Here is a 7,097-nt window from a genome sequence, read left to right as displayed (position 1 = left end):
TCTTGGTCTTGTCTCGGTCTCGATACACTCTGGTCTTGGTCTTGTCTTGGTCTCGGGTTAGGTAGTCTTGAACACAACACTGGTCCACGGCAATCCAATTGTAATTCAATTCATTCTCATCTCAATCCACTATACTTGAATGAAATACAATTTATTGACTGAATATTCTTCAATAAACAATCCGTTTTTATTTATATTCAATCCAAATGCCATCCATTTAAATAGATTATGGTATTTGGAAAATGCTATTTTCTAATTATGCATAACTGAGAAAACAAACAGTTGATACTGAATCACCACTTCAGGGAGCAGCCTGCTCATGTTCATGCTTTGAGCAGGAAGGTGACAGTTGAAGAGAAAAACCTTCCTGTTGGTGGAAACAGACTTCAACGACACCCTGACTCAGCTGCCTGGATATGGAGTAAAAAACAGAAACAAAAACGTGAAATCACTAAACTAATAGGCAAAAACAAGATCAAAATGAAGTCATGATAAAACGAAAACTGAACAGCTGAAGGCTGTGCATGTTGCAGCAGGGACAACTCAAGGCCTATTAGCCATCAAGGAAGCAGGAGTCATTCTCAGATTTCAAGATTAAAATCATATTTTTAACAAACAAATTGATCTGAACATTGTTAAACCAGATTCTATGGACAGATCCCACAGTAATGTCTTTATTAGAGGTCCTTTAATACAGCTTTCAGAATACTGTCATAAACATATAGCCTATTGTCTCATAATCTGTAGCATATTATGAACTCTCTACACCTCCATCTAAACCAGCACTGTCTCTGGTTTAGAAGGGGAAACAGTCTGATCTTAAACTCCTCCCAAAGATCTGATTGCGCATTAAGAGCAGGAACAGTGGTGGAGCTGTGTGTTTATCAGAGATAGAGGGGATTATCAGGTATTAGCTGTGTGAGCCCACTGTGCCATGGTATCACAGCCAGTAAATAAGAAGCATTAACCAAACATCATTATCATAAACACCATCTCAAAAACACAGGCAAGATTTATTGAGTTTCCATAACAATATGACCACAAGTAAAAATGGGTTCAAACAACCCAAATTTTTATGGGGAAAACCTGCAAGCTGGAACATCTGGGATCTGATTAATCTTTGGCCAGTCAGTCCAGAACACTGCAGCACTGTCTGCAGGGGATCACAGCCACTCCCATGGCTTGGTTCTCCAAGTGGTCAGAGACTCAGTTCACACAGCAGGGCCAACAAGATCTGAGTAGAATCGTATACTCTGAGTAGACCTACTCAGTGTTTTTGGTTTCAGAGCAGACGTCATTACTTCGGTAACTCAACTCTGAGTCCAGTCAACCACGAATTAAGGGTGAGTGTGAGTACAGAAGAAACCGTCATCAATGGCAACATGGGAAAATAAGAATCCTTAAAGTGCACATTTCTCACCAATTGAAATATTAATGTGTAGATTTCAAACACATGTTAGAAGAAAAGCATTACTGTTGCTGCTGCAAAAGAGACAGAGAAAGTTGAAGAGAGAGGAGGAGAGAGAGAGAAGAAGAGAGAGAGAGAGATATTTTTGATTTTTAAAAACTCATTTATTCACTCAGTAGTGATCCAGAGGAATATTCAGCACAGCTTCAAATTAACACATCCATAAATGGAAGTTCAGAATTATTTAGATTAAATAAAACACCTTCATAGTCCCAAATATTCTGAAAAATATTTAGTTCATCCATTTTTAGATACTATTTGAATTCTAACATAACTCTTGCTCTAACCATACTCTTAAAGAGCTTTACACAGTCAGTATTCTGTCCATTATTAATTTTAAATTTTCTACTCAAATAAATTGCAAGCTTTGCTTGACCAAGAAAGAAATTTAACAATCGTCCAATTTCTTCTTTCCTTTGCCATATAAAAAACCAAAAATAAAGGTCTGTTCTGTAAAATGTTCTCCAAATAATTTCCAAATATCTCTTAGTAAATAAATCCATTATTCTGAAACATTGTACAAAACAATGAAAGATAAACAAAAGGTATATTTATCTGAAACACCAGGATTAATAATAGAAACAAAAGCATTAACTGCAATAATACCATGCAAGATTCTCCATTGTAAATCACCAACATTTTTAGTCAATGGTGGCTTATAAAGTAAACCCCATACAGGTTTCACCTCAAAACCAACTTTAAAAAAAATCTCTCCAAGGAGTATCTTTTTTATCTTTTAACTTTACTTTGTTCAAAGCCTTAACACATTTCATATATATCACCTTTCCATTCGCAGAATCAAAAAGTTTCCATTCATTTTTTTCTTTCTCTAAAAAAAGTCCAGGACATTCAAAGTCTTTCAATTGTGGCTTAAAACACAGCTTAAAGAAAGGATCTGCTTTATCAGGTGTTAGAAATTCATCAAACCATCCCTTTATGAGTCTTTTGTCTTCTTCTGACAACACTCGCTTATATATTGTCTGCATCATGCCTACAGTTCTTAAAGAGTGAATCTCCAATCTTCGGGCCAATGAAACAACATCATCCATTTCAGATCCAACAAGTTCGAGCAGATGTTTCAATGTGACCACCCCTTTTTTCATCAACAGTTCAGAAATCATGGCCATGTTGTCCCAAGCTGAACCCAAATGAGATCCCTTGAGGACAGGTTCCAATAATAACCAGTTTAAAGATGTGGATGCTCCAACTCTCTTCATTTCCATGAGGGTCCAATATTTTAACACACTAACATAAAAAGATGACAAACACTTTACACTATATTTTGAAATATCAACAATAAACAAAGTTTTACCAAAACCTAAATGACCAACTTTTGAAAAAAAAAAAAAACATTCTGTAACTTGTTTCCACAAAACATTTTGATCACCATACAAAAACCTCTGTACAAACTGTAATCTGAAGGCTGCTTTCCTACTTTCTGAATGAACCAAACCTTCCTCATTTGGTAAAAACAAAATACTCTGAGGGACCCAATGTAATCTGTCCCAAAAGAAATTTAAAATGATAGTCTGTAGTTTTACCAAAAAACCTGGTGGGGGTTCCACAACAGATAAACGATGCCACAAAGTTGAAGCAGCCAGATTATCAATAATTAGTGTACGGCCCCTGTAAGACAATTGTGGTAAAAGCCAGTGCCATTTATTTAACCTGCCTTCCATCAGTTCAATAAAACCTTCCCAATTTTTCATTACCTCTATTTGATCCCCCAAGAAAACACCTAAATATTTAAAATCATTTTTCAACCACTTTAATTCACCAGGTAATTTAGGTTCTTGTTTTGTCCATTTACCAACTAGCAAAGCTTTACTCTTGCTCCAATTAACTTTGGATGAAGAAATTTTGGCAAAACACTCAATAATTGTAGTTAAAGTAAAAACATCTGACTCTTCTATGATTGCCACAATAATACAATCTGCATATGTATAAAGTTGAAGGGGTAAAGAAACTTCATTCAACTTCACCCCCTGCAACCTTTTCCTGATTTGACATAACAAAGGTTCCATACTCCACGAATACAACATTCCTGACATTGCACAGCCTTGGTGAATACCTCGCTTTACATTAAAAGGTGCACTTAAACCTCCATTGACTTTCAATACACTTTCAATGTCACAATAGAGGGTTTTAATCATGGCAATGAAACTAGAGGAGAAGCCAAAAGCTTTCAAACTATTTTATAAATATTGGTGCTCCACTCGATCAAATGCATTTTCTTGGTCAATAGAAATCAGACCAAAGTTTAAACCCAATAAATTAGAGACATCCAAATAGTCTCGAATTAATGTTATATTATCTCTGATTGATCTGCCAGGGATGCAGTAGGACTGATCGACATGTATAGCTTGATCAATCACTTTTCTCAGTCTGGATGCCAGCACTTTTGAGAAGATCTTGTAATCAGTACACAATAGACTGATAGGCCTCCAGTTCCTCATTTCATATAGATCACCTTTCTTAGGGAGAAGAGTGAGCACAGCTCTGCGACAGCTAAGAGGTAACATTCCCCTTGTCACGATGTTATTGAGGACTTCCAACAGATCTTCAGCCAGCACAGGCCAACACAATTTATAAAACTCCACAGGCAAACCGTCTATTCCTGGAGCTTTGCCATTCTCCGTGCTCAGCAGCGCCTCCTGCAGTTCTTCCAACGTCAGAGCATGCTCCAAAATGACATTGTCTTGGTCTGACACCTTTGGCAAGTCACTGAGAAACTCTTCTGTCATCACAGAGTCTTCTCTAAACTCACTGGCATATATAACATTGAAAAAAAGTCCACAGCTCTTTTCCACAGTTTGGTGGGATCTGTCAACTCTTTTCCATCTTCAGAACGAATACAATGAATGAGACGATTTTGTCCATTTTTCTTCTCCAAACTGAAGAAGAATTTTGAAGGAGCATCCATTTCAGAGATATTTTGAAAACATAAACGTACCAGAGCTCCCTGCGCTCTGAGCCCAAGCAGATCAGCCAAAGCAGATTTTTTTCCTTTTGAGAGCCTGAAAATGGCCTCGATTTCCTGTGGACTCACAAAAACTCTGAAGATCCACAATTTCAGTCTCTAATTCCTCAATAGATTTTACCAATTCTCTTGTAACATTGTAAGTGTATTGATTACAAAACTGCTGAATTTTAATTTTACCAATATCCCACCACTGCTGTACAGACGTAAACTGACATTTTATGAGTCTCCACTGCTTCCAAAAAAATGAAAATCCTTTTTTAAAACAACCATCATTTAACAAAACAGTATTGAAATGCCAATATGCACTTGTAGGTCTTAAATGATTAATAACACATTCAATCATACAATAAACAGAAAAGCCCACTAGACATAAAGTGCATGATTTAAATATTTGCAAATGGTGCCCAAAACAGTAGAACCTATCTAATCTAGCCAAAGTAATATAGTTCTCTTTACAGTGAGCCCAGGAATATTGCCTTATCTTTCCATTTTTAAACCGCCACGCATCAGCTAAATCATATGTTTCAATAATACGTTCCAATTTTCTCCTTGACTGTATGTGTGGCTCCAAATGATTCCTATCTAGATCATCTATTCTACAATTAAAATCACCTCATAAAATTAAATAATCTGTTGACACACAATTCAAAAATGTATCTGCTAACTTTTCTAAAAACACACAACGTTCACTTGGATTCACAGGAGCATATANTCTTTTCCGCAGTTCAGTGGGATCTGTCAACTCTTTTCCATCTTCAGAACGAATGAATGAGACGATTTTGTCCATTTTTCTTCTCCAAACTGAAGAAGAATTTTGAGGGAGCATCCATTTCAGAGATATTTTGAAAACGTGAACGTACCAGAGCTGCCTGCGCTCTGAGCCCAAGCAGATCAGCCAAAGTAGATTTTTTCCTCTTGAGAGCCTGAAAGTGGCCTCGATTTCCTGTGGACTCACAAAAACTCTGAAGATCCACAATTTCAGTCTCTAATTCCTCAATAGATTTTTACCAATTCTCTTGTAACATTGTAAGTGTATTAATTACAAAACTGCTGAATTTTAATTTTACCAATATCCCACCACTGCTGTACAGACATAAACTGACATTTCATGAATCTCCACTGCTTCCAAAACAAAGACAATCCTTTTTTAAAACAACCATCATTTAACAAAACAGTATTGAAATGCCAATATGCACTTTTAGGTCTTAAATGATTAATAAACACATTCCCTATAATCATACAATAATCAAAAAAGCCCACTGGACATAAAGTGCATGATTTAAATATTTGCAAATGGTGCCCAAAACAATAGAACCCATCTAATCTAGCCAAAGTAATATAATTCTCCTTACAGTGAGCCCAGGAATATTGCCTTATCTTTCCATTTTTAAACCGCCACGCATCAGCTAAATCATAAGTTTCAATAATACGTTCCAATTTTCTCCTTGACTTTATATGTGGCTCCAAATGATTCCTATCTAGATCATCTATTGTACAATTAAAATCACCTCCTAAAATTAAATAATCTGTTGACACACAATTCAAAAGTGTATCTGCTAACTTTTCCAAAAACACACAACGTTCACTTGGATTCACAGGAGCATATACATTCAGTAAAATAAACTTTATATTTTCATACTTAACAGTAACTTTTAACAGTCTTCCAGTTACAACGTCTTCAGTCTCAATAGAAACTGGAAGAAAGTTCCTTGAAGAAAGAATAGCTACTCCAGCACTTAGTGAAGTTTTATGACTCAGAACAAGATTCTTTCTTCCAATCAACCTCATTATCAACATCGCTGAGTTTCTTGAGCAAAACCTATATCAATGCATTTAGATTTTAAAAGTTCAAAATACAGCCCTTTTTTACATCCCTTGCACCATTAAAGTTTAAAGATGATATTTTAAACCTACTCATACTCACACAAAAAAAGATTCAAAGGAAAAAAAAATACTAAGTTTCATGAAACTCACAAAATTTGAGCTCTGACTTTTTGCACTAGTTTTCGAAGTCTGTAAACTTCAGTGTCCCTTAACCCATCAGAAGTCCTTTGTCTCATTAACCATTTAGCTGAGTCAACAAACAATTTTCTATTTGGAAAGAAATCATCTATGATCACATCCCGTTTTCCTTTTGTTACTTCCAAAAACCTTCTAATCTGCTCTAGACTGTAACCATTAGTACTCTGGCCATCAGGAATAGAGGAATCGGATTCTCTATCGCTATCAGAATCAGATAAAACCTCTGAATCACTTTCCTTCGCACTCTTTTCTTTCAACTGAGTCTTTTTAGGTTTTACCCCTTTAGCTTCTCTAGATTTTCTTAGTGTTTGGTAGTGTTTTGGACCTCAGTGCAGCTTTTGACACTGTTGACCACGACATCTTACTGAATCGACTAGAGAGTTGGGTCGGACTCTCCGGTCCAGTGCTCCACTGGTTTGAATCTTACATAAAAAACAGGGATTTCTTTGTTTCAATCGGAAACAAAGAAATCCCCACATGTGTCAAAGGTCACATGTGGGGTACCCCAAGGCTCAATCCTATTACCCCTTCTTTTCAATATCTATATGCTCCCACTGGCTCAGGTTATAACAGGAAATAAGATCAGCTACCATAACTACGCGGATGATACACAGCTCTACATCA

The 7,097-nt window shown here is 36.3% G+C and overlaps 1 long non-coding RNA gene across 1 annotated transcript; it reads right to left on the bottom strand.

Moving 5' to 3' along the window:
• Positions 1-1,558: 1,558 nt before the first annotated feature.
• LOC107834673 (uncharacterized) lies at positions 1,559-5,710 on the bottom strand. The gene is made up of 2 exons (XR_001660478.1): positions 5,551-5,710; positions 1,559-2,432 (listed from the first exon to the last, which is right to left on the bottom strand). It is a non-coding gene; the product is annotated as an uncharacterized LOC107834673 (long non-coding RNA).
• Between the last annotated feature and the right edge of the window lie 1,387 nt (positions 5,711-7,097).

The sequence above is a fragment of the Poecilia formosa genome, unplaced genomic scaffold (assembly GCF_000485575.1).
Source record: "Poecilia formosa unplaced genomic scaffold, Poecilia_formosa-5.1.2 Scaffold714, whole genome shotgun sequence".
Lineage (NCBI taxonomy): Eukaryota > Metazoa > Chordata > Actinopteri > Cyprinodontiformes > Poeciliidae > Poecilia > Poecilia formosa.
The sequence above is the reverse complement of the archived record's forward strand: the minus strand, read 5'-3'. Positions and strand labels throughout refer to the sequence as shown.